The sequence below is a fragment of the Mastacembelus armatus genome, chromosome 8 (genome assembly GCF_900324485.2).
Source record: "Mastacembelus armatus chromosome 8, fMasArm1.2, whole genome shotgun sequence".
Taxonomy (NCBI): Eukaryota; Metazoa; Chordata; class Actinopteri; order Synbranchiformes; family Mastacembelidae; genus Mastacembelus; species Mastacembelus armatus.
Genome location: NC_046640.1, coordinates 16,536,190 through 16,561,378, shown reverse-complemented (window position 1 = coordinate 16,561,378; position 25,189 = coordinate 16,536,190).

The following is a 25,189-nucleotide window of genomic DNA, read 5'->3' as shown; positions in this document are numbered from 1 at the left end:
ATATATTTAATATTTCCAAACTCAGTAGACTTTATCTGAGTATATGACTTTACTGTAAAGTGAAACACCGACATGTAGGAAGACGGAGGTTTATTAGTAATTGACAGGGTTCAGGTTGCAAATCAACTGTGAGCATTGAAGAAATTAGAAACCATTCGTTTGCTCTTTAAAAATATTTTGCCTCTACACTAAATTGGTTTTCCGAGGAGCTGGGGCAGAGATCCATCTTGCTCGAAGCGCCCCCGCAATTGCTGATCATTTTGAAAAGTGATCACAAACAACCAAAAACATCAGAGATTTGTTTTCACTATATTCTCGCCTGCCTCTTAAGAAATGCGAATATTTGCAGTGTTGTGGCTCACCGGCTCTGTGCGCCCTCTCAGGAATGCGCTCAGGTGAGCTCAGGTCCTTTTGCACTTGTTCACCTGTGACTTTTCCAGTGAGGATGCCGATAAACATCAGTGATTGGAAATGAACCAGTTTGTGTTGACAGGCTCGATTGCCGACAGCTAAAATAAAACGCACGAAAGATGATTATCTTTTTAACAGATCACTGAACGAAATTAATCGGCGATTATCGGCTGATCTGGTTAGGAAATAGTTAAAGGGAGCACTTCAATCCTCGGAGTTAAAAGCGTCTTTATTTAGCTGCGCAAAACTCATTTTTTCCCTAATGTTTCTCCACTTATTTGCGCTGTGAAAATGAGTTCAAACGAACCCTAAACACACATGTAGGTGCCACTTTGCATTCTGCTGTTGCATTACAAAACCGTGCTGTTTTCTGTCTGGAATTCAAATTTCTTTGGTTGTTTTTAAAAGCAGCATTTATTTTGTCCTTGCTGCGGCCCGTCAAGGTCAAACGAGCTGTTATCTAAAACATGAGGATAAACTCAGGGTCAGCCGGTCTGTTTTTTATCTCCTGTTTGAATGGAGTCTTCTCAAACAATCTATGGAGTCATTTTAGTTCAGCAGAAAGGCTATTCTTGTTTTGTCAGTGCTCTATATTACTCCAAAATCGCCAGAGAAAATATATTTTGAGACATGTAGTAGCAGTATGGTCACACTATAGCTGGCAGCTTTTCCTGTGAGGTTACAAGAGTTTGTCTGACAGAAGTGTGATTTCTACAGAGAAAACACATTCAGTAAGGGAGTGGAAACCAGATGATTGTGATTGCATGTAAAAGGGTTTGCAGAGTATATTTGTGTGTGTGAATGAGTGCCTGTTTGTGCGCCAGGGTCCTGTTAAGTCATGATCTCTGGTCCAGTCTCAGCAGGAAGCACAATGAGCTCAGCCTTGTGACCTTTTTCCATTGCAACACCAATTTCATTCCTCATTCTCCCTCCTTCTGTCTTTCACACTCTGCATGCACACAGCTGGCTCTCTCAAGAAGCAATCCAAAAAAATGGAGGCTCAGGAGAAGCCAGGAGGCCTCCTCTCCTTGGCATCCGCCACCCATGGTGCCAGTAGTGCCAACTGAGGGAATGGAGAGATGAGGGGAAAGGAAAGGGGTTGGGGGCAGGGGAGCTGGAAAAATGTGATAGATGCAGAGAGTGAAGAAAAGAAAAGGTGTGTTGGAAATGGGAACAGAAGCAAGATGAGAAAGACAAAAAGGACACAGGAAAGAGGGAGATAGAAAAGAAAGAGTGGTAAAAGACATGTGCCAAGTATCTGATTCATTCCTCCACAGTAACGAGGAAGAAAAGAGTTGATTGGTTTAAGGGACAGAATGTGAGGACAGGGCGGAGAGGAGGAGAAGAGGGTGTGGGGTATTACAAAAATGTTAAGAGGGCCCTACAGCCATTCTTACAGCGCTCAGCGGGTGGTCATTAAGCTGCACTATCAAACAGGCTGATGTAGCATAGACATACAGATGAAACTTGCACACAAACGTAAGGAAAACAGAAGAATAACAGTTCACACTGTTGCTGCATAGAGATTATGGAAATCACCAAATTAATGAAATAGAAGCTTTTTGATTAGTTACTGTAAATATTTTGTACGATTTCTATATATGAGCATATTCAGGCTAATTATGTTATAGCAAACATATTCCTTTCCAATGCCTGCACCCCCTTCTGCTTTAGGTGCTAACACAGAAATCTCCCTATTTCTTTGTCTGCCCCTGACATATGTTTAATTATGATAATTGTAACAAATGAAAGCTATTAGAAAGCCATTCATCTTGGCAAAGCAGATGTTAATGCACTATGAAGATGGGGTGGGGAGGTGTGGGTGTTTGTGCTGGTGGTGGGGCAGCGGAAATTCCTCCTCTAGTGTCATTGTCATGGCCATTGTTGCATCGAGGCGACAGGTCTGCAGAGAGGGGTGCTCCTCTGCCAGGGTGGGCTCTCTCTCCCTCCTCTTACCCATTGCGCCCTACCGCCTGCTTGCCTGCAAGATTGCCGTCGTGTGGGGTTTACCCCCACCATCACCACCACCATACGCTTCCCCCATTGATCCCCCTGCCCAGGAGCCTGAGCAGGAGGTGGGGTGTTCAGGGAGCCTGGGAGAGAGGGTAGAGGAGGAGGAGGGGGAGCCCACGCAGCGCACCAGGCTTCCAGGGGGATGGTAAGGGTGAGGCCCAAGGCCGAGGGGAGGAAGAAGGAGGTGGTGCAGTGGAATTCTGGGAAAGTGCAGCTGAATACACGACTTGTCGATACTGTATTGAGCTGCGATGCAATAGGCGAGGAAGATAGCACAGAGGTTTGACTGCTGAGAGGGAATTCAGCTGCACCCTTTTTTTCTTACAAGCAGCACAGTGAATACAGCGCTACTGTATGTTGGATTATTTACTCACTGCCATCAATGCAAGATACGCCACGGCTTTATACAGGAAATCACAATAGTAAGAACACAATAGCAATGCTTCAGAGAACAATAGCTGAATAATTGTGTGGATTTTTTTTTCTGGTCTGAGGCAGAAATGATTTCCTCTGCCTGGGATAGAGTGGTTATTTTCATCAGCGAGGAGACCTCACAGTATTGCAGGCACAGCTCCTCTAAATGTGCCTGTGACCCAGTGTTCAGATTTGGTTCCCTTCAGTCCAATGCCATGCTAATGATGAGTGACACAAGCCCTTATCCTGAGAGCCTTTTCCTCACTTTCCTCCTTTCCCCTCCCTCTTCCCTTCCCCATCTCCAGGGAACAGCTTATTTGCCTGTTTTTAATTGCAATTTAATTTACATGTAAGCCTGGAAGCACCATGATGAGGGGTTGTCAGTCTTTTTTTTTTCGCCATTCCTCTTCCCCTTTTCCTTGCCACTGAGGAATTATGAAGCGTAGCTTGTACAAGAAGTAGAAGAGGCTATGTTGAGCAATAAGAACTGCAGATTACAACAGACGGGGGCAGGAAAGCCATGTGCAGGTTCCTCTTTAGGGGTCAACACTAGTTCAGAAACAATCAAGTATCCAGGGCAGATAGACGCGGCTGAGAGAGGGATGGGAGGAGGAAAAGGGGTGTTGCAAGTTGATGATGTAGATGAAGAGGCTATCTCTCTATCAAAATGTAATAAGAAGACTGGACAGAGACAAGTTTAATGTGCTCGTCTATCTATATGGAAATTCAACCGCACAGGCGTTCGCCTTGCTGCTGCTTCTTTTTTTTTTTATATTAGAATTCAGTTTAAATTTTCACTGGCTGCATGCAGAGCCAACAGAAGGAGCTTCAGAAAGAAAACTGAGATAAAGCAAGCTTTCTTTACTTGAGCAAAGAGCACAACAGGGATTTAAGATTTGTATTAAATTTAGAGAGATAATTGAGCCGCCAGGGAGCGTCTGCCATTTTCTAGAAAAAAGGTGACAATCACACAGGAACTGCTATCCACAGCAGTTTTAAATCACAGTATAAACAAAGACAGTGCTGCTCAATGTTATCTATCATTTTCTAGCTCATGTTCTTATTCCTTCTTTGTCAGTTTCTTTGTTAAGCAACATACTGAAAATTTTCATTTTCTGTCTTTTTCTGCAGGGTGTTTCCTCGGCTCCTGTGCATTCACATTTGCATGAAAATAGCCCACATTATAGAAAACTTTTCAAGCAGTAACCCATAATACCCACATGACAGTATAGTCACCTCTCACTCCGACAGTGACAGCCTAAGGCAAGATGTCAGGACTCATATAAGCAGGGCTGGCAGTGTGTGTGCCTGTGTCACTCATCACTTTGTCACTCTTGAACGCGTGCACCAGACATCACACACTCAACACAGGAACTCAGTGTGTATCACAGGTACTGCAGCTCACCACATCAGAGCAAAACAGGCCTCTTCCTGAGTACTGCAGTACAAACAGCCCTTTGTCTGCTGCATGTCCTGAATTGGTGAAGCACTGTTGTCATTGCACCCTATGGGCCACAGGTTATCAGAAGATCTGCCTACAATATTACAGCAACTTAAATAAATAATACTAATAAAAATAACTTGATTTATGGAAACAAAGAAAATATGTTTTTTTTAAGAAAGAATGACAATTCTAAATACAAATTTTTACCCATCAACACCCAGTAGGCCAGAGAGTACTGCAGATTAATCAAAACATTTGTGCATCTTGAATAAAACTGGGCTAAATGTGGTAAAAGTGAAACACTAAATATTTAGGTGTCGCAACAGTAGTAAAAATGCTATTACTGACTGTAATTGTCCCTCCCCTGCAATTTTAATGTAAGTGACCAGGGACAAAATCCACAATCGTGCTGATTTAAAAGAGTCTCTGAAGTTTAGCAAAGCTATTATGAGGCTGCAGCACAATAAATTCATTTGTGTATCTATTTATTTTTTCCTTTTTGTAAGGAGTGTGGATGTCCTGCATCTCTTACACTAAAATCATATTAGGATATGATCTCATCATGTCCAGTCCTTAGAGCTGGAATAATTACAGTAACCAATACCTCCTTAAGTGAACATAACAGATGTGAAATGATATCAATCCTTTTCTTTAACTATAGGCCAGTATGAAGCATTTCACTTCTGAGTCAAATTTAGTCCACCAACACAGCCTCTTGCCAAAGATATAATAAGCTGAACTTTGAGTGAGGATTATTTTGGTCAGACTGGCATTTGCAAAGTTCACAATGAGTGTTCATGGTTGAATTTAGACCAATTCTAAAGTAGGTCAGATGCCTGCATTACCACAGCCATGCTTAGTGGCTGGTAATATGAAAACATGCAGATTTATTGCTGGATCCTGTTGTGGGGAGGAATCCCTCACAACAATAGACGTGATCAGGGTCTCTAGAAAAGCCTGATTCAGCAAAGCTTAAGATAATTCACCAGCTTCGTCTTTGTCAGACGTAAGACACACAGAGAAGATTGCCTTGCTTACACTTGGCATCCCATGTGTTCCAATTCGATATGGTTTCTCCATGATATATATCTCTTGTCTTCATGTGATGGTTATTTAAAAGGAGAGTCATGGATTTTCTTCCCCATTCAACATAATGGCAAATCAATAACACAGGCCAGTGAGAGTGGCCATTTCATAGAGTGGCCTAAAGAATGGGAGGCTAAATTGAACTAGAGTCCTGGCAAAAAGAAATAGATGGATTTTAAAACTGCAATTTAAAAATAAATGTTTAAAGATTTTATTGTAAAATTTTCATGCTCATTATATCAACCATGTGGCTACACACAGTAAGATTTACCTTCCGAAAACCACGATCTAGGAATTAATCCACTGCATCATCTTAAAAAGTGGATTTTCTTAATGGGATTTCTTTGGTGTATGTTCAGTTCGATTATAGCTGGGGATGTGGTGTTTTGTTGAGAACACACACATATGTTGCATGTGGGTGAATGTACTGATATGCCTGGAAGGTGTCAATGGTGCGCACACACACACACACCCATACACAGACTTATGTGTGTTTTTCCCATGGCCAGACCTGTCAGCTAGCAGACATCTGACATCATGCTCGGAGCAAAGAGGAGGTTTTCCATTGCCTGTGTTACAGTGTGTGTGTGTGTGTGTGTGTGTGTGTGTGTAGGAGGGAAAGGAGGAAGATGGTTGTTATCTTGACTTATGGATTGGACAGCAGTTTCCTACTGGGCGTAAAAGGGAACACAGAGGAATTCCGTTTTTTTTTTTTTTTTTTGTCTTTTTCTTTTTTTAGAGTAGAGGGGTTTTGCAGGAAGGAACAAGAGGAAGACAAGAGGAAAGAAATCAAAGAAAACAAGGAAATGAATTTCCACCAACCACTGGCAAAGAGAAACACATGGAGAAAGGCAGATGTCAAAAGACAAGACGCCTGGAGGTCATTTGTGTTTACACTCTCCATTCTGTCAGTCAGTGCCTGCTCCATCATCTTTATCTCTGACACAGCTGGCAATCCCTCAATGACTCACCACACTCTGAAGTGCTGCAAACCTGGCTTTCCTGCAGGAGGAAGGGAGGGTTGAGGATCTACAGCAAATCCTGCTTAATCATTCCCACCACCACCACCGCTGCTGTTGATAGCGTTTGGGTATAAAAGGATGTGGATGCTGTGGGTGGGAAATAAGGGAGTGATATTCATCCAGATATAGTGACAGCTGAAGTAACAGTTCGTGACTCTTCAGCCATACCCACGCTGCCACAGTGACAAAGGGAAGGCTGTCTTTCTTTTGTCCCATATCGGAGAACCTTGGTCAGGGTGAAGATCCTGCCAAACTCTTTGGGTCAAGGCTGGAGACTGCTCAAAGAGCCTCTTTTGTGTTCATGCAGCCTGAGAAAACGAGATGACTAACAAGTTGTCAGTGTGATCCAGTGTTTTTCAATGTGAACATGATCACATCAAATCCGCTGAAAGTCTGATTCATGTTTCTACTGATCTGTGTAACTGAAAACAGCTAAAAAAACATCTTTGCACATAGGCAATGAGTCGAAACTGAACCTCACCCACTCCCTAGCATTACACAGTTACACAAACATACATAAACAAACAAAAATACACAACTACACACACACAAACCTACTACGTACATGAACCCCCTCGACAAACACACATACACAAAAACACACCCCAGTGGCTGATGAGGACCAGAAGGGATATTTTATCTACATTGTGTCAGATCACAGGGTATGTGGGTTTATATGTGGGTATATATGCACAAACAGCACACTCACACATAGATAAAGCTGAATTCGTACACAGCACATAGGCACATGCACACATATGTACACACACACGTGCAGTGGCTACAACTGAATTATGGAAGAGATCAGAGATTCATGGGGTTTCTGTAACACCCACACCCGCACCCGCACCCACACACAGACACACAGACACACAGACACACACACACACACACACACACACACACACACACACACACACACACACACACACACACACACACACACACACACACACACACACACACAGGCACATTTCTCTGCAGATGTCTGGACTGGGATCATCAGCAGTGGATGATAAAGGGCCAGGAGGAGGGGTGAGATGTGTGATGATAATCTAAGACTTTGAGCTTGAGAGTGAGTGCAGCAACTGAGCTCACACTGATACCTTTCCACCTTCCTGCTGAATCGGATTTATCACGTATACAGGTGTATGCATTTGCTCGTACAGACAGGCAGACATACATAACGGCATGCGCACACAGGTTTTTTCTTAGTCTTTTTGCTGCTCTGGGTTGTAGACTTGAAAAAAATGTAATAGTGTGACTGGTGCAAAATATTCAGTACATTTGTACACACAGACACATACATACTGCAGACACAAACACAGTTATCCTCTTCATTATACTACTTGTCATCTGCTCTCTCATATTTCTGCAGAGCTGCCAGATCATATTGTTTATACCAGCTCAGCTCAACACAAACACACCAACTATGAGCACATGTTTGATGCTCAGGAGAAGAACCTGACTGAACCTTTTCAACAAAAAAGAAAAGGCGGGTCAGAAAAAGGTCAGAAAAAACAATGGATGCTTCACAGTTTGAAGGGAAAAGAATGATCCTGCACAAGTGTAGTTATCTAGACACTTGCTGTAGACAAATAACAACTCAGTCAAACAGCTTTTTCAGGGCAGTGCCAGTTTTATGAATGTCTCCCTGAAACCCTTTAATGTGACAGTTTGTTTTCTATAGAGGGACAGCAGCAAGACTAATACTGTTAAAGGCAGAAGTGCTAAAGTAGACGGTTGGCACTGAGATTAAAAAGCGTAAAAAACATTGAAACAAAGGATGCATAAATATGAGGGACACACTCAAAAGCTATTTTTTGTGTAAAATGTTTGACAAACATGTCACGTTTTAAATTGGTATTTAAATCACCTTTAAGAAAGAAAGCACACTGCTGTCAGAGTGTCAGTGTATACTTTATATTCATGTTAGGATACTAACAAATCACCTGTTTCCAAAGCTGCTAACATTTGTGCATCACCGTCCAACAGAAAGAGGAGTCTCTACATAAAGACTAATGAATGGCCCTCCTAACCAATAGACTAATAGTAAATGGTAAAGTCCAGCTGGTAGAATGAATGGAGCAACGATGCCATAAAACTGATGCTCAAGCCTCAGCCACATGGCCCAGAGTCTGGCTGCAGTTGTCTTGAAGGTATTGATTAAAATGGCCACATGAATGATTGCATCAGTTGGATTATTGACCGACACGTGGAGAAAGAGTATGTAATTAAACAGTCCCCCGTGTGTGCTCAGGTCACCCTGATCACTATCAGCAATAAACAGTAGACAGACAGAGACACGACTGAGATCAATGTAAAGAGAGTGTCAGATTTCAGAGCTGGAGATGTGATATGAATTCAGAGAGTAAAGGTCAATTTGGGGTTTTGTATGCATGTTTACTGGAACACACTGTGTAAATACTGAGGTGTTAATCTACCAAAGATCTACAAAACCTGAAATATTTAAATGTCACCAATTTTTCTTCATATAACTAATTTTCCACTATGTTTTCATGTCACATATATGTCCAAATCTTTTTCCCTCAGGGCCTGTATGTGGTGACCTCTTCCATCATCTGCAGCACAGAATGACTTTGATTCCTATTTCAGCACCTCGTCTCATCCATCTCTCACAGCTCTCCATTGTCTGAGGCTGCATTTAAATGACAGTGATACATATGGCACATTACAAAGACAAAAGGTCGACAAGGCCCAGTTTTTGCTCGCATAAAAACTGTGACAAAACCACGCCATGACTCACACTCATTTGGGCAACATAAAAAATTCACAGGGAATTTTACGGCCCCCTTATTTAATGGCAGCATCCAGAGACTTATCCGGCTGAGGTGTGTGTGAGGATCCCATTAAAATGCACTACAGAAAATGAGATTTGGGGAAACCCTGTGAAAAACCATGCGTGTAATCATCTCTCTTCTCCTCTCAGTTTATCTGCAAAGGATTTGGAGGAGGCTTTGGTTCCCCACCCTCCCTGCCCCACAACCTCCTCCCTACGACACATTAATATTCATAGAGAAGATTCACTCCTTGCTGTCTGTTGCTCCCTGTAGCCCACAGACTTGGCTTGTTAGGAATCTAAAATATGGTTAGCAGATTCTGTTGGGAAAGGCTATTGTGATTTTCATAGGCTGTCTATGTAGACTGATAAAGTAAAGGCGATACATGGCATGAATCGTTGTTATAAATCCAGCCAAATATCTGTGTTGTCATTTTGGGTGTCTTTACTGTCAATGAAGTTTAATACTGCTTGGCTATGTTGAACTGTTGTAAATTTGTTGCCCTATGTTGAGCAATGACACGGTTAAGTGTTGCAGTATGAGTTCACACTGACTGGTTGATCTTTGTGGGTTGTTTTGGTCAAAGCCAAGGTGGTGCAGTGAGTCATAGTGAAACAGAGTGCTCCGCATCGCTTTTCCTGCTTTGGTTCATGATAAACATTAAAAAGCACGAAAGAGAAAGAGCGAAGGAGATGACTCATGCCTCCCATGAACAGCCTCAGTAATTACATTCTGAAAGTCATTAAGTTCACCTTGCAGATCTCTGAACAACAAGCTCTACAAACAGATTACAGCATTACCTTTCCTCTCAGGGTCACTTATTAAAGTTATTTCACTTAAAATGCAATTAATTTCCACACCTTGTCTCCTTCACTCCCTCCTTATTCCTTCTTCCTTAAGAGGATCAAGTGTGACAGGATGCCAGAAGTTGGCCTACATGCAATATGCAAAACTTCCAGCTGGCTTTCTGACATACACAATACACTTAGTGGCCACCTTATTAATTTCAAAGTGCAGTTCAATACAGAAACTGGCAGAACATTAAAAACGTATGTGAATGTAAGTTCAGCACACCACCACTAATATGACCTTAATGTTAATTAACCAATGCTAATATAATTAATACATAAAAAATCTAGGAAGAAAATAGGAAGCTGTATAACAGTAACTAGGGGATTTATGTCTTCACACTGGCCATGTATATAAGAAGTACAAATAACTTTAAATGATTTATACAAAGTTGTATACCATTAACTGAAACTGAAAGGTCGCCAAGTTGTGATTACATGGGTGTAAGTCTCAAAGCAGAAGCCTCCATGACACAAATCACAAATGTTTTTTATCAACGTTAAAGGATTCAAGTAAAATGTGTTTAACTGTGTTAAAACTGACACAAGGAGCCATTGTCACTGCATAAGTCACCTAGATGCTCAATCCTGTGTACTAAAGTCAAAAACACACATAGATAAACATTAGTGGCCAAAACTAAAGCTAAAGCTTCTGCTAACATTTGCCTGTGTCCTAGCCGATCCTCTTCTCCAGAATATGCTCAAGTGAGTTGTGTGCAGTGGAGTGCAGTCTCTCTCTCTCTCTCTCTCTAACCACTCTCCTCTTTCACATGTAAATTAGTCTTTAATCTCCGCTGCTCTAATAGACAACCATGGCAACGGAGGAAAGCCTAATGAGGCAGAGGCGCAGGTTAAAATCCGCCTGCATCCTACCACCACTCAAACATTCAACAGTTTAAATGCACACCTCAGTACAGACATGCACACACACAGGCACCTATGCATACATGCAAATGTCACACACATGTATTATCCACTCATGCATCATAGCTTATTACTTTCATGAATAACTTTACCACCAGTGTTCACTGCATTACTGTATTAGAAAACAGAGCGGAAAGGCCTAAAATCTTTTGTTGATTACGAATAAAGAAATAAAGGGCAATAGACAATCTGCTGTTCAGATTTAAAGTTGCTTGAATAATGAGACAGTCTATCAAAATGAAACAAAATTAATCATAGACTGACAAGAATCTGTGCATTCTGCTTCAGTGTATGAGACAAAGCATGAAATGTATGAAAGAAAAGAACTATTATTTTAAAAATGAGAAAGGAAAATAATAACCAGACTCGACCTAGTCCACCAAAAGATGCATGGAAATGAAGATGCTACACACACTCACACACAGACAGACTGCTGATAAAGCTTTGAATACAGTGTTAAAAGGCACTCAAGTACTGCTCATTTCCATGTGAGTGGTACTGATGCTCAAGAACTCTGTTGACTGTAATTTAGAGCCATATTAAATCCATTAGACCAACATATGTTTTCAGAAAAGTTCTACCCACAGACAAGCTTTTCAGCGTGCTGCAGTCCCAGACCTCAAACACACATACTTTGTATAGACAGTGAGTAAGGAAGAATGTGGGGGATGTGTGCCTGAGCTACAATATAGTGTTATGCAATTATTTTATGAGAAGATGTTTGTTGTTCTTAACCTTTAAATCCTCATTACTTGAGGAATACTGTGATTTTATTTTCAGAAAACTCCTGGCTGTCACAGTTTGACAGCGTCTCACACACACAAGCAGCAACGTATACACACACAAGTATTGTGTATTAGTGTGCAGCTGTCTCTGGAATGAGAGACAGTATGACAGCACGAGACACTGTCTGCAACATGGGGAGCCAATTGTTGGCCATTGCTGATGCACTGCTGACATGCTAAGGATGTGTGTGTACACAAACATGGTCATAGGTTTTTCCCCAAACAAATTCCTACCACAAAAAGTGACTGGTGAAATTCACCATTTTTTTCACCATGACTTTGCAGTAAAAAAAACATTGCACACAATTTTCAGAGAATTTATATACAAAGGTTAAATGATGCAAGTTTTTAAAATAATACAGATAGTAATAGTCATCTATGTGAAGGAAGGAAAAGATAGTTTAGTCATACAATGACATAGTCTCTGAGTCCTACTGCTGTACTGACCTGTGAAATGTTCACCTTAGACCAATTTGGACAAATAGCACCATGCCCGTACATGCAACCTGTCATATTTATGAGATTTACTCTCTCAAACCTTTTCTTTTCTTTCAGTCACACAGGGAGCAGATGTTGACATGCTCCTACAACACCTTTCATTGTAATTATTCTGTGTACACCGACAGTGCTATCACCTCACACAGGGGTCTGTTGCTACAGCAGCCTAATTAGCAATTAACAGTCATATAGTCATGAAAACACTGTCTACTGAGGTTCACTGGGGGATACTGGCTGTAAATAAGAAAATAGACATCTGAACTAAAGAAAATAATTGGTATCTTTCCATAAGATATATAGTATTTAATGCCCAATCACTTTTACATTAATAACATGGCCTCAGTGTGTTTTTCATTGAAAAAAATGACTGTGCTGTTTTGTCTTGATAAAAGATGCAGGCTGCTGAGACAGAACACACTGTCTTTCTGTTTTTGGTGCAATGTTATTTTTGCCCTGAGGCCCAACACAATTAACACCTACTGCCAACTGGTAGAGCTGGTAGAGCATGTGTGTGTGTGTGTGTGTGTGTGTGTGTGTGTGTGTGTGTCTACATGCATTAATATGCCTGCTCTAGATACATAAAGAGCTTTAATTTGTTTATTTATTCAGACAAATTTACTGTTTTTCTAATAAAATGTATGTTTTGCTGTAATTACAAATACACATATATATCTGCAGATGTGCCAGTGGGGGAATTTCAGTTTGATTGATTTAGATTTTCATAGTTTCTGTCATTTAATTAATTGCTCTTCAGAAGTTAATTTCTGAATAAGTCGAAAATAAACACTGTGTTTAATCCCCCCCCACACACACACAAAAAAACAAAACAAAAAACAATTAGAGCAGCACACACACACACACATAAACACGCTCTGCTTGCCATAGTGCCTCTGTTAAACAACTACAAATCCAGCCAGATTGATCACTCAAAGGCAAATCAAAGGCATTTGGACATTTTCAAATGTATTAGTAAATCATTTCAACCCTGTGCAAGAAGAAACAATAAACCTTTCTTGAGAGGCAATAAAAAGTAAAGCCCATTCCATTCATTTATTGACTAACCCAGTGTGTGTGTAAATTAAATATGAGTGGATAATCACAGGCCAGGAATTCTTCCGGTGGTCCAGCAGGCAGGTTGGTATGCCGTGCAAAGGAATGCAGGATCTGGAAAGTCAAAACAATGTTTGGTAGTGAAATGAGGGGAAAAATGATGAAGGACATGAGAAGGGTCATGGAGGACAGGAGCGAGGGAGAGAAAAAAAAGGAGTGGGCAAGAAGTATAGGAGGAGGAGGAAAGGGAGGAATGAAGTGGGGAGGTTTCTATCACACTGGAATGAAAATATTCCCAACCTTTTTGAGGCATCCAAATCTGTCATGGTAATGGGAAACCTATGAGTTGTAGCTTCACAAAAAAATAAAAATAAAAATAAAAAACCCTTCTTTGTGCAAAATGCTTTTGAGAAACTAAAATATGCATACGTGAACTGTTTAGGTGTTATATTGATTATGAGGCTGCAAAATCCTGCAAAAATACCACACTATTTACAGTTTCTCTCTCTCTCTCTCTCTCTCTCTCTCTCTCACTCTCAAACCTTGTGTTTTAGCCTCTGATGCCCCATCCAGAATTGCTCTAAATCTGTGTAAATCAGGAAATGTTCCCATTTCAATGCACACCACAGAAAAAAACATGCATGAAAAGATGCACAAGCTCTGTAACACAATACAATTCAGAGGTGTATAAATCTCCCCTCCTTAATCCAGAAATCAGTGCTGTGGAAACTCGGATTTGAGGCTGTCACTGCTAAGCTCAGTGTCTTTGGTGTATTATTGGTGTTGTGACATGGAGGAGAAACACTGGGAAGATGCTGCTGCCGCTCACTGCATTGTAAACATGTTTGGAAAATAAGCACCTTGCCATAACCAAATATCCAGGAGAAAAGCCGGAAGAATGATGGCATCAATAGTAGCGGATGCTTATCTCTGTGCTGCATCTGTGTATAAATGCAGCTCTGCCCATTGAGGTGCAGTCTTTATGTGATATATAATATATGCTTGCGTGTGATATAGAAAAAATGTGAGAGAATGTGTGAAAAATAATTATTGTAATTATTTATTAGCAGTCTTGCACATTTTATTTCTTTTCATCTGATAAGCAGAAGCAGATGATACATGTCACCTGCAATACCTATATTCAGACTCAGTGACAAACTATCGCCTGTTAATTACTGCAAGATGTATTCAGGTTATTTGAGCAATATGGAAGTGCCTTAAATTTGCACACTCGAAGCGTTAATAAATATGCTATTGGGTGTGTAAATCTAAAAAATATTCTGCCGTTTCACAGGACTTTTCTTAGAAACTAGGTGTTGTTACGGAATTACAGCCAAGTAACAGTAGAAATAGTGCTTGAGGGATTCTGGCATGCAGGAGCAATGCATAAGACATGAGCTATGTTAGGGAGGTGAGTGGGTCGCAGCTCCAACCCTGTGCTATTCATAGGCCCTGCAGATAACAGGTCGACTTCGCTGGGAAACCAGTAGGCAGGGAGAGGAGGAGGGGAAGGGTGATAGACAAGAGACAAAGGAGGGGAGGGGGTCGGAGAATTCACCTGTGGAAAAGGAACAGAACAGAGCTGAGGAAGAGAGGAGGGTGTTTTAGCGCTGAAGCAAACGGATAAAATGGAGGGTAATGAGGAAGTAGAAACAACCTTCCACCTACACGCACCTGCAGTACCAGCACATGACAGTTTCACATGATTTCAGATGACAGCAATTGGGAAGGCAGGAATTGCCAAAGAAAGGGATGAATAAGATGGAGTGAGTGGCAAAGAAAGGAATGAAAAGGGGAGACTGGAGAGTTTCGAACAAAACAAACATCTAAATGTCAGAAGCATTTCAGCGTAGGCCTGAAGAATATGAATGTGGAGCAGCATCTTTTGCCTTTCTATCTCTCCTTAAAGTGTGAAAATAAAGTGGTGATGTGAAACTATACAACAGGGAGCTGTTGTGATGGGCCACAATGTGTCAAACTAGTGTCAGTGAGCAGTGGCAGCAGTCACAGTGGCCCTGTGTGACTACAATCCCACCATATGCAAACCCTGTAACACACACTGAAGAAATAACTGAAACCAGAATTAACATTTAAATCCACATAAGTTATCTATCAGTCTGTTCAGGACATAACTACAAAGTCATCGTCCCTCTTCTTGGCTGCTGGTTACAAATTACATGTGGCAGTCGTTTATACTGTCATCTTGTCCATTTCACAATCTGCCTGTTCTTGTGTCCATGCATATTCTGCAGCCGTTGTCAACTATACTGTCTCACTTTTTTACCATGACATCTGGACAGCCATGTCAGAGGGCTGAGGACTTTATTCATTTGGCACTTTGGACACTTTTCGTCAAAAGCAAACACGGTGTGTGTCACGGCAGATCAAAAAGACACCCAGGAGAATAAGAGCTGCAACACTCCACACCATGGTCCATGTGATGCAAGTGTCACAAAGCTGCAGATACATGAAATAACAAGTACATGCATAGCAATATTGTGTGGGAGAGAGAGATTCAAGCAATTTTGAAAGAAAGAAAGGGATTCTGCATAGGGAAATCTCTCTACCACCAAATGTGCATACAGGAAAAGGGCTTGGATTGAGAATTTCTGCCTTGCAGTGACAACAGGACTAGTCATTGCTCATTTGCAGATTGTAGGCTCATAAACCCAATAAAGGTTTAGGTGGATGCCATGCTGATGACTACTCTAAAGGCAGGACGGGTGTTCAGACACAAAACCAGGCCTGCATTAAACTAAAACATGGGTTGCATTGGTTTCCGTGAGAGGCAGTGGTGACGCGATGAAATAAAATCCAGGAAGTCCAGTTTCAGCAAACAATTTGTGAATCTGATGGCTTATCAGACACCAACAGTGAGCAGAAGTTTGTAATACTTTCAAGCGGGTTGTTAAAGCTCTAATGCTACAAGTTTTTTAAAATCTTTTGTCAGGATAATCACATGGTAAATAACAGAAATAATGCATTCAGGTTACACAGTAATCCACCAGGAATGTGTGCTTGAACATATTTGGCCAACATAGTGTTCAAATTTTTGGCCAGGCAATCTAGTGTTTTTTCCCCACAAGGCTACTATTGGTCTGAACATAAATGTCACGTATGTAATCACCAATCCAGGAACCTGAATATTTTCATTCCAAACATTCCAAACATTTTCCAATCAATTTCATCTTCATCAATCACTTAAATGACATTATGTTCTTTGTTTCTGATCAGCTCTTTTAATTGCGTTACTCCATATCACAGTGTCCATGGCCTCCCCAAGAAGGAGCTCTGCCAACCTAGCAGAGCCCTCATGCCAACGGAAATGGCCACCTCTAATTTAGCTGAACCGGCTGCATTCCTTGCCTAAAACAAAGACATTGCTGTTCACCATGTTAAGGCGATCTTGCAACAGATACCAGCTCCATGTTGAAACGGACTCTAATCCTTCTTTTCATGCTGGTTTCTTGGTCTTCATCCAGTGGTACGAGAACTGACAACTAAACTCCCTGGGGCATGAGCACTCATTTTTTTGTTCTAACCTTAACAATAAGAGTAATAATATTTATTTAATTTTTAACATATGTTTTATTAAATGCAAATCTCAAAGGGAAAAAAGAAGGATAGAGCCACTTGCTAATTAATAGCAGGTAAAACAACAGAGAAAGGCAGAATCTGAAGCACTTGGAAAAGAATAGCTGGTTGGCTTTTAGTTACTCGACACATCTGATGTGCCTTTAGGAAATGTGCGCTAGAGGTGCAATGCAATTCTTCTGACAGTCCAAACCCTGGTCTGGTGCTGTTTGACTGGGAGGCCTGAAGGATCGGACTGGATGCTCAACCTCATGTGGCAAATGTAGGTTTTGGTAGTTATTTTCTTCCTTTCATCATGTTAACATCTGTCTAAGTTTCGCTCTTATTCACAATCATTTTCCTTCCTTTCTCTTCACTCTCCCTCCTCCTCTCCCTGTCAGTGTTTCTTACACTGCCTGAGCCTGCCCTGACCCAGACGTCTGTTCCCTGTCTGAGCTCCTGCCAGATTCCTGCAAGGAGAGGAATGCATGAGAAGGCCTTGCTGAACCACAATTAACATTTCATCGGTGCTGCGCCCACACCTATGCAGGGTTCTTAATGATGGCATATTCATGAAAAGCAAATATTTGCACAGAAAAGCCGTCTCTCAGCGACCACCAAGAGGAAGAGGGAAGATAATTGAAAGGAGCTTGCGGCACTTCTAAAAAAAAAATAAAAAAAAAATAAAAAAAACAGCGAGGATGGGAGCACAAGATAAATGGAGGACCGGGTTTTAAAGAGACTGTTGGTAGCTAGAGGATACCCTGTGTGGAGTGTGTAGTGACAGGAAAAAAACCTCTCTGTGGGGGACAGCAGCACATGCTGAGAGGGCACCAGCAACAAAATGAAAAAAATCATGGCACATCAGTGTGGAGAGAGACAGTGAACAGGAGAAAACAGAAAAGGAAATTAAAATGGGGGTAGGGGTTGACAGGTAGAGGGGAATTACTTTTATCCAACTAAGAAATCAGATTTAATAAAACAAAGACACATTTTAAAAGAAGAGGAGAAGAAATGCACAGTTGACAAAAGACCGAGGAAGAGATGATACACTGATGGTTTTCCAAGAGGAGCAGACTGCATACCGTCCTTCATTTCCCCAAAGAACATCCCTCCCTACTGCTGCCCCCAGCTGGGAGTGCGCACACATGCACGCACACACACACACACACACACACACACACACACACACACACACACACACACACACACACACACACACACACACACACACATTCAGCACGGCTGTCTGGTTGGGGGAGGGGTACACAGAGATGCAGGGAGACAGCGAGGAATAGTGATGGAGAGGGAACGAGGGGATCAACGAGGAAAGCAGAGAGATGGAGATGGAAGCAACAAGAATGGGACAACTGGGAAGGTATGGAGAGAAAGAAAAAGACAGAAGGGACCAGAGGGGTGTGGAGGAGGAAGAGACTGAGGTGGAGAAGGAATGCCAGAAAGAAAAACATAACAGCAGAAGAAAAATTGAGTTATGCATGACATGGTTCTGTATGTATGCTTCCACCTGCCATGCAATGCTTACAATGTAAATCGCCTGTCTGACTCAGCATCCCACTCTCTGTCTCCACACACACACACACACACACACACACACACCTCTCTGTTCATCATCTACGTTCCCCTGGCCACTGGCACCAAACACATTCACACACGCAAAATTCCAAGAAAATCCCCTTGCAGAGAACTAATTCAGGAGTCAATAACACGATACACATGCATACACTTGCACACTACCCCCACCTTAAAAACACAAACACACACACCATCCTCCCTTTCTAAGCACATACATATAAACATGTGAATATACTGAATACACACACACACACACACACATAGTCCTGAACAAGACAGCTGGACCTATCAAACCAAAGCCTGTGAGAGCCAGCTTTCTTCAGATGGATTTGAGATGTGGGCTTTACCGCATCATCTGCCAGCACACTGCTGGGAATGAGACGTCACATTCATAACAGCCTACTGCCTTATAAGGCAATTATCTTTCTCTCTCTCTTCTCTCCCTCTCTCTTCCCCCCTCTCAGTAGGGGGAGGGATGAGTGGTTTCAATTATGTGCGACAAAGACCAAATTAGGCACCTGGCAATTTCAATATGGCCTCTTTCTCAGCTTTAAGTTGAAAGGATGTGGTTTTGATGGGGAGGTAATGTGGCTGCATGCATCACGGTCTCATGGATGCGTTTGATATGCATTTGTTTTTCACAGTGATAAAAAATTTACAAATGCAAACCAAGAAATGTAGAAATATTTTTTTTAAAAGTCAGACCTGCCAACCATGTAGAGTCATGCAGGAATAATGAATGAAAATTCTGAGTAAGATTTTCATGTCTTCCTATCAAGGGAAGCAAACACTGCACCCCACCATGCACATTCCATTATGCCGGTCAAAGAAAGGCACAGCAGCAGACTGATCGATCCATCCACAGCTGCTTTGAGGGCACATTGAGACTTTACTCTCATTGACTACTTCACAATCAATAGTAGCTGATTACCGGCTGAAGAAACTAGCTGGGCTACCTGACACTACATTGCCACTGCAACTGTGCACTTGGTTTTCACACAAAGAGCTCATATAGAAATGCAACCAGTAGCTCTCAGACTCCCATTTGCTCCCACACAAAAGCGCTGTATAATGTACAAATGCACACCCACGCTGTGACAGTAATGTAGATAATCTCTCTAATGAGGGATGGCAGGTTGCAGCTGTATGGAAGTTGTCATCTGTCAGACTGCATGGCCTGCACACAGGACCATGAGATATGGATTTTGCTGCAGAAATAACTGCAGTAATGTGTAAATGCAGTTTTTATTTAAATGCCCTTTTCCTCAGTTTGGTTCAGCACATAAAGGCAACCATTATCTCCTGACACCATATTTGAACACCCCAAGTCAAGTATGGAAAAATCAACTCTTCATTGTGGATTAGTGTGCACTCAACCATTCCCTTTTTTCCATCTCCATGTATGGTGCTGCTGTGTAGCTGTGAGGGGACTGGTGAGGCTTGTTGTTCCTCTCAGTCTCTGCACCTCACAGGCAGCTCGGCGTCTGCACAGCTCTAATCCACTGAGCTGCTAAGGAAAGAGTGCTGACAGCGCCCTTTTCCACCAACTATCCTCTAATCCAGCTGGCTGTGGGTCTAGGAGAATAATCCTGGATTAGAAGCTCCTCCCCATGGAGCGGCCATGGGGACCCTTTTGGGGGCCCCGTCACAGTCAGCTGTGCCTGAGGCGCAGTGCCTTTCACATTGTGAAAGAACATAACAGTCAAACCAAAAAAAAAAAAACAGGCCAACAGTATCTGATTAGGATTGAACTGCATCAAACCTCGCCTTGTCGCCCTGAGGGGAGCTGCCGTGCTTATTGCAGATGAATAATGGTAAAGAGGGATAATGGTGGATAGACCTTGTAATGTTACAAGTGCTTTTCATTTGAGGTGACAAAGATTTGGATTCAAGAACGAGAGGAATTCAGCCACCAACGAAGCACTTTGTTAACAGGATACATTCTAATTGGTACATTGTTGGAAACAGCACCTATTGTCTAAATGGGAACCCTGATGTGAATGTTTGTTCCCACTTTAACCCTTCGTAACAAAAGAACTCTCAAAAGAGAGGAATGAGTGTTTTGAAGGTCACGTATGTTATACAAACAGGGAATGAATGTCAAAAGGTAGAAAGGATTGCACTGGGCCAGAAGCGATCAATTTGTAACAATCTTATCACACATAGCTCATTTCCACACATTTCAGACATTGACATATTTTCTCCCTTAGTCAAAGTAAAAACAAACATTGAGGTTTCACAATAAATTAGGTTTAAAACACATCAAGCTGACTTGTTTACACATAAACGTGACAACAAAGAGGCCTGTCTGCCAAGAAGCCATAAAGACTTACCAGATATTAATAAGGAGTGACAAATGATTCACCATTGATACCGTCTTATGAAAGATATTACAATCCGTTGAACATGAAGAAAGTGGCATGAAATAACTATATGTCATCAGCAACACAAAGAGTAGGGAAGACAGAGTTGGTGTTGCATATTAAATAATAAGAGAGTTTCAAGTTCTTCAAATTCATCAGTTAATATGTTGAAAGTTTCATCACTTTCTTTACTGAAATCAATAACTGGCTTAGAATAAAATACAAATCAATGATTTCAGGTGGAGGAGACTTCTCCTGCAGGTCAATACAGAGCTGTCATATCAGTCACTGTATTAAAGATTGATCTAGAGCTCATCCTCAGGTTGACAGTCAGGACACAGTGTATTATTAGCACGGCTAACTGATCAGTAATCAACAGGCTTTTTCATCTGTGCACCTCCCTCAGTGCACAATCACAGGTTATTTACCTGCATGGCTGCTCAAGAGAGACTGGAGCTTGCGTCAGTGCACTTATCCCATGGCCCCAGTGAAGCACACCAGGGGACAGCAGGAAGGCTTAATGCACCGAGAGTGCATGGACATAGAGTAACATGGAAACACAAGCGATCTTTGAGCTCAAAACTTTCAAGGTCATTACAATTGATTGTAATGACAGAAAAGTGAAGCACTTTCACACAGAGAAATAAAATATATCAGGTTTTGGCTACACATGTAATACTCAGGTTTTTTTTATAAAGGATTCTTTGACAAGCAAAATAAGGAATATCACAAGACCAAAAGATAAAACATAGGTCTATAATAAAAGTGCTGGTTCCCTTTGATTTAACAGGTATTTGTTGGGGATCGTTTATATTTTGGCACAAACATAAAATTCCATGGAGATAGAAATAATAAAACATCTTTCATAAGCTGAGTTTATAATAAAAACACCATATTTTCATACAGCACCATACAGATTTTGTAACGTGTCTGTAGAGTCTGTTATGGGCTTACTAATTTCCTTCCTTGTTCTGCATCTACCAAAATATGCAAACACACGCACACACACACACACGCACACACACCAGCAGGAAGATCAACAGGGCAAGGAAGGTCACCTGAAATACACTCACAAAAATACAGATGTCTTTTTGCATTCAAAGGTACACACACACACACTCCTGCACATATGATGTACACCAATTGCACACCACATTTTCCAATCCATCATAACACCTGTGACATATCTGAGAAGCATTCAGCATGGCAAAGACACAACAACAACAACCTGTAAGCTATAAAATACACCGAGAGTCATAACACATATCTTCACCCCTGTCACCCTCAATCCTCCGACTACCAGCTTCCCCACTTCGCCTGCAGCTATTTTGAGAAATACCTCATTTTCATTTCAATCTTCTGTACAATATAGTACACAACTGCCATGAGCTGACTCTTTCACCCAAATGCCATGAACAGTTGAAGATGAGACAGGCTTCAAAACATGACTATTATGATGATAAGAGGCCAAGTCAATCTGTCTGCATTCAAGGGTGAAAATACATATTTTTGTGCATCTTTACTCATGACTATAAAGACAGAGGTGGCTGTGGCAGCATGAAAATAATAATCTATACGTAGCATCTGTCATACTTAATCACTTAGTGTGTGGAAAGAGATCAGTAGCTACAAGCAAATGACATGCTTCATGCACAGCAGACTTTGTATCAAAAAACTAACAATTTTCTTTCAGTGCTGCATCTTTTCTGAATACAGCCCATTGCTTTTTGCCAAACATTCTGAAGCCTGAAGACCCAATCAAAGCAGAGTTTAAACAGACCAGGCAATTATTTAGACAGCAAATTCCTTCTTAAGATATTTAATCTTGGGTTCGAAGGTACAAGGTATTTAGACTTGTTTAACAGGTCTTTCTGAGTAAATTAAATAGATGGTGAGCTCAGATTATTCATCTACAAACAAACTGTGCCCTATGCCCATACAGAGTTCTTAAAGTTTCCACCAATACAGTATTTACTTCCAAAATGTTAGTGGAGTTGCAACAGACTGATTGTTTAAGTATGATTAAAGTCACTGTAGTAGATTTTCTTACTTTTACCATCTGCTGCACAGGGTTGATATGTTTTTTGCATCTTGGTTTGGTGGTAAATTTCTAAAGTCTGGAAAACATTAGAAAATATATTTTAATTGAAGATATTTTGTTTTAAGGGAATAAGGTGTATTTATGCTTTCGGCACTTATTGTATAACTTCTGATTGGCTATGTGATGGCCTGAGGTTTATGTTGTTTGATGTGAGCTCACCATATTAAATTACACGGTCAATAAAATGTCATGTCAATGCCAGGTTTGTAATGCAGGTTTTACATTAAAACTAATGTCACTACACTAATTTGTTGCCTGTGACTAATCCATCATATCACATGGATGTGCAAATAAACCAATTTTGTTCACTAAAATATTCATTTGTTTTCTCAAAGAAACTAATGTCAGAACTTGCACATACAGACTACTGGTAATAGTAATAAATAATACCCAAAAATGCAATAAAATTCAAACAGCAGTGCAGCATAAAGCTGCTTTCTTGTTCTGTTTTCAGACATTGATGAATCAGTCTACTGACTGTACCCCTGGAAGGCCCATTAACACCTCTAGATGGTAGAGCCCAGCCCCCTCCATAAACAGCCCAGTTGGAGGTCCATCCTAATGGGTTAAGCGCATTCCCAGCCTGGCCTGCTCCAGGTGTGGAAGCTGAGCCCTGTAATTGATAATTAGGGGGGCAATAACACAACGTTCAATGCAGGCGTCACGACAGGAGAGTAGCCAGACCCCACACTATCACTCAGTCAGTGGCAGGGGCAACGAGAGAACTGAGGAGGAGGAGTGAGGACGGTTGTAATTCAACAAGGAAGCTACTGGACGGCAAGGGGGTGGGTAGGAACTGAGGAAAAAGAGGTGGTTTCTTGAAAGCACACGAAATAACAAACATGAATAACAGACACCAAAACGTGCCTGTGTGTACGTTTTAGTGTATTGCACATGCAAAGACTGATAGAGCAGAGAAGGAGTATTTGCGTACTACTCAAAAACAAAGTGCCTCCAAAGAGTTAAAGTGCTTTGCGCAAGTTACTGATAGTGTGTGCGATACTGTAGGTAGTGTGGAACAACAGGTTGGGCATGCAGTATCATTCCACACACAAATTTTTGTCTTACTGTTAAACCACAGATCTTATCAATCATAATGACGTACTAAAAGTTGTCTAATCTAACACTGTGTAGAAATAAGCAAAGCGCCTGCAACGAGCAGCCCAGGCAAGACTATACAGCAGGATGATCTTTTTTATTTTGTGCAGTGAGTCCATGTGTTGTACTCTTATCCACATATACAGTAATATCGTTTTTCAGTAGACAAAAACTGCATTAGTTGCTGAAATGATTCAAAGAGGCCTAAGGTTTGAATAACAAGAAGCGGCAGTTTATTCATTTATGTAGTTGTCATTTTCCCTTTATCTTGTTTTCTGCTATAGAAATGCATTAGCCTTCAGAGAAGCTATCAATCAGTGACTAATGGGTTGTAATTGCAGGCAGGCAGGCTCTTACATCACAGACAGTGGAGTCTCTGGATAATAATCGCACGTACCATAGAGAATTACTTACAATGGTTAGGTCCCTGGGCGATCTCAGGGTCTGCTTTAAGGTAATTTCAAACTCATTTCCCTTTTGAAAGAAATCATACTTATGCCAGTGATGTTTTGCATTAATCAATGTGGTTAAGTGAAAGACAAGGAGAGACTCAGATCTCACTGGTGATGAAAAAACCAACTATTGTGCCACAGAATTGTGCCAAAAAATACATTTGTAATATGTTTGGGTGTTCCAGTTTGGAACCACTTTGAGTCACAAAATCAGAATACCTGCACTGCCATAGCCAGTCCCCAAGGATGACTGTCAGCCTGAGGTTTCCCTTTCATTTTCTAGGAACCAGCCACCTGACGATGGTGTACGATACTATCTCCACAGCTGTCCATGACAGTTGTCAAATGCCTGAGCCGTCACATACACTGTCAAACAGCCGCAACAAACAGCAGAAGCTGATAAGATGATACAAGGGTTAAACTCTAGGAAACACACCGTCTGCCTCTGCTACCTTTTCTCATGGGAGGCCTCATTTTGTTTGTCAGAAAACTGGAACTCCCCTGTGAGGTTGAATTCACACCTCATTTTTTTCATCTTTGTTTAAAGGAGACACACTTTAAAACATGTTATTTCATAGCTGCTCTTTCAAAGAAAATAAAGTGACAATTGCTTTCTGCTAATTCGGACTATTACATGGAACTTTAACTGAATGGCTTTTCTTCTTTTCTTCGTACATTTGTTCTGTCTCTGACAGCCCAAAATCTAGATAAGG